An 11,419-nucleotide genomic window follows, 5' to 3' on the forward strand; every position below is an offset into this window, starting at 1 on the left:
ATAAGGGCACTTTACTCTTGATATTTTACGGTTTTTTCAATTTTCTGAAAAATCCTATCATTAGATTTTTTTTAAAAATACGATATTCTTGCTTAACTAACGTTTCTACGATAGGGATTAAGCATTTAGAACGAAATCTAATGTCAGAAAATGGCACTTTACTCTTGACATTTTTCGGTTTTTTTCAATTTTCTGGGAAATCCTATCATTAGATTTTTTTAAAAATACGATATTCTTGCTTAACTAACGTTTTTACATAGGGATTAAGCATTTAGAACGAAATCTAATGTAGGAAAATGGTACTTTACTCTTGATCGGTACGTTGGGACTTTGAAAATATTCGGGCGTTCCAATCGCTCGTCTGTTGCATCATAGCGCGTCTCGGCGCAATCGACCGATTCGCTCGATCCATTATTTTCGATTTACGGCTAAAATAAATTTTTCTCATTTTATTCAATAACATATTCCTGCTTAAATAACTTTTTTACATAGGGATTAAGCATTTAGAACGATACATTGTTTAAAATAAGGGCACTTTACTCTTGACATTTTACGGTTTTTTCAATTTTCTGAAAAATCCTATCATTAGATTTTTTTAAAAATACGATATTCTTGCTTAACTAACGTTTCTACATAGGGATTAAGCATTTAGAACGAAATCTAATGTCAGAAAATGGCACTTTACTCTTGACATTTTTCGGTTTTTTCAATTTTCTGGAAAATCCTATCATTAGATTTTTTTAAAAATACGATATTCTTGCTTAACTAACGTTTTTACATAGGGATTAAGCATTTAGAACGAAATCTAATGTAGGAAAATGGTACTTTACTCTTGATCGGTACGTTGGGACTTTGAAAATATTCGGGCGTTCCAATCGCTCGTCTGTTGCATCATAGCGCGTCTCGGCGCAATCGACCGATTCGCTCGATCCATTATTTTCGATTTACGGCTAAAATAAATTTTTCTCATTTTATTCAATAACATATTCCTGCTTAAATAACTTTTTTACATAGGGATTAAGCATTTAGAACGATACATTGTTTAAAATAAGGGCACTTTACTCTTGATATTTTACGGTTTTTTCAATTTTCTGAAAAATCCTATCATTAGATTTTTTTTAAAAATACGATATTCTTGCTTAACTAACGTTTCTACATAGGGATTAAGCATTTAGAACGAAATCTAATGTCAGAAAATGGCACTTTACTCTTGACATTTTTTCGGTTTTTTCAATTTTCTGGGAAATCCTATCATTAGATTTTTTTAAAAATACGATATTCTTGCTTAACTAACGTTTTTACATAGGGATTAAGCATTTAGAACGAAATCTAATGTAGGAAAATGGTACTTTACTCTTGATCGGTACGTTGGGACTTTGAAAATATTCGGGCGTTCCAATCGCTCGTCTGTTGCATCATAGCGCGTCTCGGCGCAATCGACCGATTCGCTCGATCCATTATTTTCGATTTACGGCTAAATAAATTTTTCTCATTTTATTCAATAACATATTCTTGCTTAAATAACTTTTTTACATAGGGATTAAGCATTTAGAACGATACATTGTTTAAAATAAGGGCACTTTACTCTTGACATTTTACGGTTTTTTCAATTTTCTGAAAAATCCTATCATTAGATTTTTTTAAGAATACGATATTCTTGCTTAACTAACGTTTCTACATAGGGATTAAGCATTTAGAACGAAATCTAATGTCAGAAAATGGCACTTTACTCTTGACATTTTTCGGTTTTTTCAATTTTCTGGAAAATCCTATCATTAGATTTTTTTAAAAATACGATATTCTTGCTTAACTAACGTTTTTACATAGGGATTAAGTATTTAGAACGAAATCTAATGTAGGAAAATGGTACTTTACTCTTGATCGGTACGTTGGGACTTTGAAAATATTCGGGCGTACGCGGCGCGCTCGGCGCTTCGAACAGCTCCGGTGTCCCCATTATTTTCGATTTACGGCTAAAATAAATTTTTCTAATTTTTTTCAATAACATATTCCTGCTAAAATAACTTTTTTACATAGGGATTAAGCATTTAGAACGATACATTGTTTAAAATAAGGGCACTTTACTCTTGATATTTTACGGTTTTTTCAATTTTCTGAAAAATCCTATCATTAGATTTTTTTAAAAATACGATATTCTTGCTTAACTAACGTTTCTACATAGGGATTAAGCATTTAGAACGAAATCTAATGTCAGAAAATGGCACTTTACTCTTGACATTTTTCGGTTTTTTCAATTTTCTGGGAAATCCTATCATTAGATTTTTTTAAAAATACGATATTCTTGCTTAACTAACGTTTTTACATAGGGATTAAGCATTTAGAACGAAATCTAATGTAGGAAAATGGTACTTTACTCTTGATCGGTACGTTGGGACTTTGAAAATATTCGGGCGTTCCAATCGCTCGTCTGTTGCATCATAGCGCGTCTCGGCGCAATCGACCGATTCGCTCGATCCATTATTTTCGATTTACGGCTAAAATAAATTTTTCTCATTTTATTCAATAACATATTCCTGCTTAAATAACTTTTTTACATAGGGATTAAGCATTTAGAACGATACATTGTTTAAAATAAGGGCACTTTACTCTTGACATTTTACGGTTTTTTCAATTTTCTGAAAAATCCTATCATTAGATTTTTTTAAAAATACGATATTCTTGCTTAACTAACGTTTCTACATAGGGATTAAGCATTTAGAACGAAATCTAATGTCAGAAAATGGCACTTTACTCTTGACATTTTTCGGTTTTTTCAATTTTCTGGAAAATCCTATCATTAGATTTTTTTAAAAATACGATATTCTTGCTTAACTAACGTTTTTACATAGGGATTAAGCATTTAGAACGAAATCTAATGTAGGAAAATGGTACTTTACTCTTGATCGGTACGTTGGGACTTTGAAAATATTCGGGCGTTCCAATCGCTCGTCTGTTGCATCATAGCGCGTCTCGGCGCAATCGACCGATTCGCTCGATCCATTATTTTCGATTTACGGCTAAAATAAATTTTTCTCATTTTATTCAATAACATATTCCTGCTTAAATAACTTTTTTACATATGGATTAAGCATTTAGAACGATACATTGTTTAAAATAAGGGCACTTTACTCTTGACATTTTACGGTTTTTTCAATTTTCTGAAAAATCCTATCATTAGATTTTTTTAAAAATACGATATTCTTGCTTAACTAACGTTTCTACATAGGGATTAAGCATTTAGAACGAAATCTAATGTCAGAAAATGGCACTTTACTCTTGACATTTTTCGGTTTTTTCAATTTTCTGGGAAATCCTATCATTAGATTTTTTTAAAAATACGATATTCTTGCTTAACTAACGTTTTTACATAGGGATTAAGCATTTAGAACGAAATCTAATGTAGGAAAATGGTACTTTACTCTTGATCGGTACGTTGGGACTTTGAAAATATTCGGGCGTTCCAATCGCTCGTCTGTTGCATCATAGCGCGTCTCGGCGCAATCGACCGATTCGCTCGATCCATTATTTTCGATTTACGGCTAAAATAAATTTTTCTCATTTTATTCAATAACATATTCTTGCTTAAATAACTTTTTTACATAGGGATTAAGCATTTAGAACGATACATTGTTTAAAATAAGGGCACTTTACTCTTGACATTTTACGGTTTTTTCAATTTTCTGAAAAATCCTATCATTAGATTTTTTTTTAAGAATACGATATTCTTGCTTAACTAACGTTTCTACATAGGGATTAAGCATTTAGAACGAAATCTAATGTCAGAAAATGGCACTTTACTCTTGACATTTTTCGGTTTTTTTCAATTTTCTGGAAAATCCTATCATTAGATTTTTTTAAAAATACGATATTCTTGCTTAACTAACGTTTTTACATAGGGATTAAGCATTTAGAACGAAATCTAATGTAGGAAAATGGTACTTTACTCTTGATCGGTACGTTGGGACTTTGAAAATATTCGGGCGTACGCGGCGCGCTCGGCGCTTCGAACAGCTCCGGTGTCCCCATTATTTTCGATTTACGGCTAAAATAAATTTTTCTAATTTTTTTCAATAACATATTCCTGCTAAAATAACTTTTTTACATAGGGATTAAGCATTTAGAACGATACATTGTTTAAAATAAGGGCACTTTACTCTTGACATTTTACGGTTTTTTCAATTTTCTGAAAAATCCTATCATTAGATTTTTTTAAAAATACGATATTCTTGCTTAACTAACGTTTCTACATAGGGATTAAGCATTTAGAACGAAATCTAATGTCAGAAAATGGCACTTTACTCTTGACATTTTACGGTTTTTTCAATTTTCTGGGAAATCCTATCATTAGATTTTTTTAAAAATACGATATTCTTGCTTAACTAACGTTTTTACATAGGGATTAAGCATTTAGAACGAAATCTAATGTAGGAAAATGGTACTTTACTCTTGATCGGTACGTTGGGACTTTGAAAATATTCGGGCGTTCCAATCGCTCGTCTGTTGCATCATAGCGCGTCTCGGCGCAATCGACCGATTCGCTCGATCCATTATTTTCGATTTACGGCTAAAATAAATTTTTCTCATTTTATTCAATAACATATTCCTGCTTAAATAACTTTTTTACATAGGGATTAAGCATTTAGAACGATACATTGTTTAAAATAAGGGCACTTTACTCTTGACATTTTACGGTTTTTTCAATTTTCTGAAAAATCCTATCATTAGATTTTTTTAAAAATACGATATTCTTGCTTAACTAACGTTTCTACATAGGGATTAAGCATTTAGAACGAAATCTAATGTCAGAAAATGGCACTTTACTCTTGACATTTTTCGGTTTTTTCAATTTTCTGGGAAATCCTATCATTAGATTTTTTTAAAAATACGATATTCTTGCTTAACTAACGTTTTTACATAGGGATTAAGCATTTAGAACGAAATCTAATGTAGGAAAATGGTACTTTACTCTTGATCGGTACGTTGGGACTTTGAAAATATTCGGGCGTTCCAATCGCTCGTCTGTTGCATCATAGCGCGTCTCGGCGCAATCGACCGATTCGCTCGATCCATTATTTTCGATTTACGGCTAAAATAAATTTTTCTAATTTTTTTCAATAACATATTCCTGCTTAAATAACTTTTTTACATAGGGATTAAGCCTTTAGAACGATACATTGTTTAAAATAAGGGCACTTTACTCTTGACATTTTACGGTTTTTTCAATTTTCTGAAAAATCCTATCATTAGATTTTTTTAAAAATACGATATTCTTGCTTAACTAACGTTTCTACATAGGGATTAAGCATTTAGAACGAAATCTAATGTCAGAAAATGGCACTTTACTCTTGACATTTTTCGGTTTTTTCAATTTTCTGGGAAATCCTATCATTAGATTTTTTTAAAAATACGATATTCTTGCTTAACTAACGTTTTTACATAGGGATTAAGCATTTAGAACGAAATCTAATGTAGGAAAATGGTACTTTACTCTTGATCGGTACGTTGGGACTTTGAAAATATTCGGGCGTTCCAATCGCTCGTCTGTTGCATCATAGCGCGTCTCGGCGCAATCGACCGATTCGCTCGATCCATTATTTTCGATTTACGGCTAAAATAAATTTTTCTCATTTTATTCAATAACATATTCCTGCTTAAATAACTTTTTTACATATGGATTAAGCATTTAGAACGATACATTGTTTAAAATAAGGGCACTTTACTCTTGACATTTTACGGTTTTTTCAATTTTCTGAAAAATCCTATCATTAGATTTTTTTAAAAATACGATATTCTTGCTTAACTAACGTTTCTACATAGGGATTAAGCATTTAGAACGAAATCTAATGTCAGAAAATGGCACTTTACTCTTGACATTTTTCGGTTTTTTCAATTTTCTGGGAAATCCTATCATTAGATTTTTTTAAAAATACGATATTCTTGCTTAACTAACGTTTTTACATAGGGATTAAGCATTTAGAACGAAATCTAATGTAGGAAAATGGTACTTTACTCTTGATCGGTACGTTGGGACTTTGAAAATATTCGGGCGTTCCAATCGCTCGTCTGTTGCATCATAGCGCGTCTCGGCGCAATCGACCGATTCGCTCGATCCATTATTTTCGATTTACGGCTAAAATAAATTTTTCTCATTTTATTCAATAACATATTCTTGCTTAAATAACTTTTTTACATAGGGATTAAGCATTTAGAACGATACATTGTTTAAAATAAGGGCACTTTACTCTTGACATTTTACGGTTTTTTCAATTTTCTGAAAAATCCTATCATTAGATTTTTTTAAGAATACGATATTCTTGCTTAACTAACGTTTCTACATAGGGATTAAGCATTTAGAACGAAATCTAATGTCAGAAAATGGCACTTTACTCTTGACATTTTTCGGTTTTTTCAATTTTCTGGAAAATCCTATCATTAGATTTTTTTAAAAATACGATATTCTTGCTTAACTAACGTTTTTACATAGGGATTAAGCATTTAGAACGAAATCTAATGTAGGAAAATGGTACTTTACTCTTGATCGGTACGTTGGGACTTTGAAAATATTCGGGCGTACGCGGCGCGCTCGGCGCTTCGAACAGCTCCGGTGTCCCCATTATTTTCGATTTACGGCTAAAATAAATTTTTCTAATTTTTTTCAATAACATATTCCTGCTAAAATAACTTTTTTACATAGGGATTAAGCATTTAGAACGATACATTGTTTAAAATAAGGGCACTTTACTCTTGACATTTTACGGTTTTTTCAATTTTCTGAAAAATCCTATCATTAGATTTTTTTAAAAATACGATATTCTTGCTTAACTAACGTTTCTACATAGGGATTAAGCATTTAGAACGAAATCTAATGTCAGAAAATGGCACTTTACTCTTGACATTTTACGGTTTTTTCAATTTTCTGGGAAATCCTATCATTAGATTTTTTTAAAAATACGATATTCTTGCTTAACTAACGTTTTTACATAGGGATTAAGCATTTAGAACGAAATCTAATGTAGGAAAATGGTACTTTACTCTTGATCGGTACGTTGGGACTTGGAAAATATTCGGCCGTACGCGGCGCGTCTCGGCGCTTCGAACAGCTCCGGTGTCCCCATTATTTTCGATTTACGGCTAAAATAAATTTTTCTAATTTTTTTCAATTACATATTCTTGCTTAGATAACTTTTTTACATAGGGATTAAGCATTTAGAACGACATATTGTTTAAAATAATGGTACTTTACTCTTGTGATTTTTCGGTTTTTTTTGATTATTTGGAAAAATAAATTTTTGTAATTTTTTTAAATACGATATTCGTGATCAGTGAACGATTTCACATATGGATTAAGCATTTAGAATCGTGCGGAAGCGTTATTAAAAAAGTTTACTCGATGCGATGGGACTTTGAAAAGTTTGTGAAAATTTTCATATTGGGAAAAAATGTGTAATTTTTTGTCTAGTTTACGGTAGTGTAATTTATTTTAATGTTTACTATAAATTTTTTTTTCGTTCGTTCACGCGCTATGTTACAACAGCACGGCCGGGCGGTCTGTTGCCGCGGCGGTTTACACTCATAAGCGCGCGTGCTATTCGGCCGGCGGCGCCGGCGTCCTTGCCGGCCGTTCGGTATCTATAAGAGATACACGGTCCGTGCGAGGCGGACGGAGCAGAGCGGGTTTTGGGCCAATTCTACGATCTCGGTCGAGAAGCTGTCTCAGAGCTCCTTCGGGGCTTCGGTCCTGACTGTTTCGTGCCGTTTACGTTACGGACTTTTCTCCACACAGCGTGGCCACGGGTCGGTGTCTTTGACCGAATGGCCCATATGTGGCAAGCCCTACGGGGTTGGTTACCCGTATGCACTTTGTATGTATACTCGTACTCACTGAGCAATCGACTCTTCTGTCCGAGCGATGGAAAAATTTTTTAAAATGCATCTGTAAGATTTGGAAGCAAATCGTACCAATTGAAAACTGTGGCTAAAATGAATAGCCCAGTGGAGAGAGAAAACTATCAAAAAACTGATTTTTTAAATCAAGAGGTGTCAGAAATCGAAATGCCTAGCGCGAGCGGAAGAACACGCTTTCTCGCCAGTCCAGCATGTGTCCTGTCCGTTCTTCCTCGGCTTGCCGATTTTGCCCAGATCAGAGGTTTCGTGCTTCCGGCGGTCAGAAGATCAGCGTGAGCGTACGCGCTTCCACGACTATGGCATCACCCATGTACTTTTTCCTTTGAATATATTTGAGTACATAAAAAATATTAAAACATATAGAGAGAACTGTGTCTTGGATCTTAAAAATTTGTCAATAGCGATGATATATTATTACTTAACTTGAAGTATTTGTACGTTTTAGCTGGGACGTACATTTATCTTACAAGATGTTAATAGCGAGACTCTTGAAGATAAAATTATCTTGTGATTTTATGAAGGCAAAGATAGAAACGTACGAAGCTGGCGTACGTAGAAAAATGTGATTTTACGATAGAACAAAAATATAATACGTACGTTTTTGGGCGTACGGTAAAATATCTGTATGGTAGAAAAATGAAAGAAATTGAGCGTTAAAGAAGATATGTTACAAGCGCGGAATGTGGCAAAACTTGTACATATTTGAAAGAGAAAAGTGGTGTGTCGACCTGACATATATATATGAAACAGGCGACGATGGAAAAGGATTTAAATTTTGTCCATTTTATATATACATATTGTATAGTTCCCTGGTTGATCCTGCCAGTAGTCATATGCTTGTCTCAAAGATTAAGCCATGCATGTCTCAGTACATGCCGTATTAAGGTGAAACCGCGAATGGCTCATTAAATCAGTTATGGTTTCTTAGATCGTACTAAAATTTACTTGGATAACTGTGGTAATTCTAGAGCTAATACATGCAAAACAGAGTTCCGACCAGAGATGGTAGGAACGCTTTTATTAGATCAAAACCAATCGGTGGCGGGTGTTTACACTCGTCCATCGTTTGCTTTGGTGACTCTGAATAACTTTGTGCTGATCGCATGGTCTTATAGCACCGGCGACGCATCTTTCAAATGTCTGCCTTATCAACTGTCGATGGTAGGTTCTGCGCCTACCATGGTTGTAACGGGTAACGGGGAATCAGGGTTCGATTCCGGAGAGGGAGCCTGAGAAACGGCTACCACATCCAAGGAAGGCAGCAGGCGCGCAAATTACCCACTCCCGGCACGGGGAGGTAGTGACGAAAAATAACGATACGGGACTCATCCGAGGCCCCGTAATCGGAATGAGTACACTTTAAATCCTTTAACGAGGATCCATTGGAGGGCAAGTCTGGTGCCAGCAGCCGCGGTAATTCCAGCTCCAATAGCGTATATTAAAGTTGTTGCGGTTAAAAAGCTCGTAGTTGAATCTGTGTGTCACAGTGTCGGTTCATCGCTCGCGGTGTTTAACTGGCATTATGTGGTACGTCCTACCGGTGGGCTTTGCTCTTCACGGGGCGGTCCAACTAATATCCCATCGCGGTGCTCTTCACTGAGTGTCGAGGTGGGCCGGTACGTTTACTTTGAACAAATTAGAGTGCTCAAAGCAGGCTACCTTCGCCTGAATACTGTGTGCATGGAATAATGGAATAGGACCTCGGTTCTATTTTGTTGGTTTTCGGAACCCCGAGGTAATGATTAATAGGGACAGATGGGGGCATTCGTATTGCGACGTTAGAGGTGAAATTCTTGGATCGTCGCAAGACGGACAGAAGCGAAAGCATTTGCCAAAAATGTTTTCATTAATCAAGAACGAAAGTTAGAGGTTCGAAGGCGATCAGATACCGCCCTAGTTCTAACCATAAACGATGCCAGCTAGCGATCCGCCGAAGTTCCTACGATGACTCGGCGGGCAGCTTCCGGGAAACCAAAGCTTTTGGGTTCCGGGGGAAGTATGGTTGCAAAGCTGAAACTTAAAGGAATTGACGGAAGGGCACCACCAGGAGTGGAGCCTGCGGCTTAATTTGACTCAACACGGGAAACCTCACCAGGCCCGGACACCGGAAGGATTGACAGATTGATAGCTCTTTCTTGATTCGGTGGGTGGTGGTGCATGGCCGTTCTTAGTTGGTGGAGCGATTTGTCTGGTTAATTCCGATAACGAACGAGACTCTAGCCTGCTAAATAGACGTAATTATGGTATCTCGAAGGCTCTCGGCTTCTGCCGGTGGGGTTTTTACTACCAACGTACAAACAAATCTTCTTAGAGGGACAGGCGGCTTCTAGCCGCACGAGATTGAGCAATAACAGGTCTGTGATGCCCTTAGATGTTCTGGGCCGCACGCGCGCTACACTGAAGGAATCAGCGTGTGTTCCCTGGCCGAAAGGCCCGGGTAACCCGCTGAACCTCCTTCGTGCTAGGGATTGGGGCTTGCAATTATTCCCCATGAACGAGGAATTCCCAGTAAGCGCGAGTCATAAGCTCGCGTTGATTACGTCCCTGCCCTTTGTACACACCGCCCGTCGCTACTACCGATTGAATGATTTAGTGAGGTCTTCGGACTGGTGCGCGGCAATGTTTCGGCATTGCCGATGATGCCGGGAAGATGACCAAACTTGATTATTTAGAGGAAGTAAAAGTCGTAACAAGGTTTCCGTAGGTGAACCTGCGGAAGGATCATTACAATGTTCCAATATATCTCAAAGAGAGAGGAGAGGAGGAGAGAAAATGAATTCGATTAGTTTGTGGATAAGAATTCATATAAAAAAAAAAGATATTGTTGAGCCCGCCAGATCATTCGTGCGTGATTTACACGGCCAGACGTGTGTACTACACGTATTAGGCCTTTGATCTGCGTTGCGTAGGCCACAACAAATCTTTCAAAGAGAGAGAGATATATGTGTTGTTGGGGTTTGTGATTATGAAGGTGCCCCAACGCACAAAAATATATAAAAATGTACAAAGTTGGGATGTGGTGTGGTGGAGAAGAGTTGGGCCCGACCAGATCATTCGTGCGTGATTTACACGGCAGACGTGTGTACTACACGTATTAGGCCTTTGATCTGCGTTGCGTAGGCCATCTTCCTTCCAAGACACACACGTGTTGGGGTTTGTGTGATTTTATGATAGTGCCTCAACACGGAAAAATAAGCGTACGAGAAGAGTTGGGCCCGACCAGATCATTCGTGCGTGATTTATACACGGCCAGACGCGTATTATATTACACGTATTAGGCCTTTGATCTGCGTTGCGTAGGCCATCTTCTCGATAGAGAGAAAGCCAATGTATTCTTTTTTCTTTCTTTACACACACACACACAGTTGTAGTAGGACAGGGAGGGATGCGAGCGTGCTAATCACGCTTCCTCAAGTCTTCGCTGTGGTGTAAAAAAAAAAGAAAAAAAGGAATCGTTGGGAAAGTCCAAAGGACGAAAATATCGGGCAGTCTGAAGATAACTTAATGCTCGTTT

At 36.5% G+C, this 11,419-nt stretch overlaps 1 non-coding gene across 1 annotated transcript; it reads left to right on the top strand.

Moving 5' to 3' along the window:
* The first annotated feature begins 8,711 nt into the window (after positions 1 to 8,711).
* LOC143263696 (small subunit ribosomal RNA) lies at positions 8,712 to 10,632 on the top strand. Its single transcript, XR_013037056.1, has one exon. It is a non-coding gene; the product is annotated as a small subunit ribosomal RNA (ribosomal RNA).
* The last annotated feature ends 787 nt before the right edge of the window (positions 10,633 to 11,419 follow it).

Source organism: Megalopta genalis, unplaced genomic scaffold (genome assembly GCF_051020955.1).
Source record: "Megalopta genalis isolate 19385.01 unplaced genomic scaffold, iyMegGena1_principal scaffold1148, whole genome shotgun sequence".
Classification (NCBI taxonomy): Eukaryota; Metazoa; Arthropoda; class Insecta; order Hymenoptera; family Halictidae; genus Megalopta; species Megalopta genalis.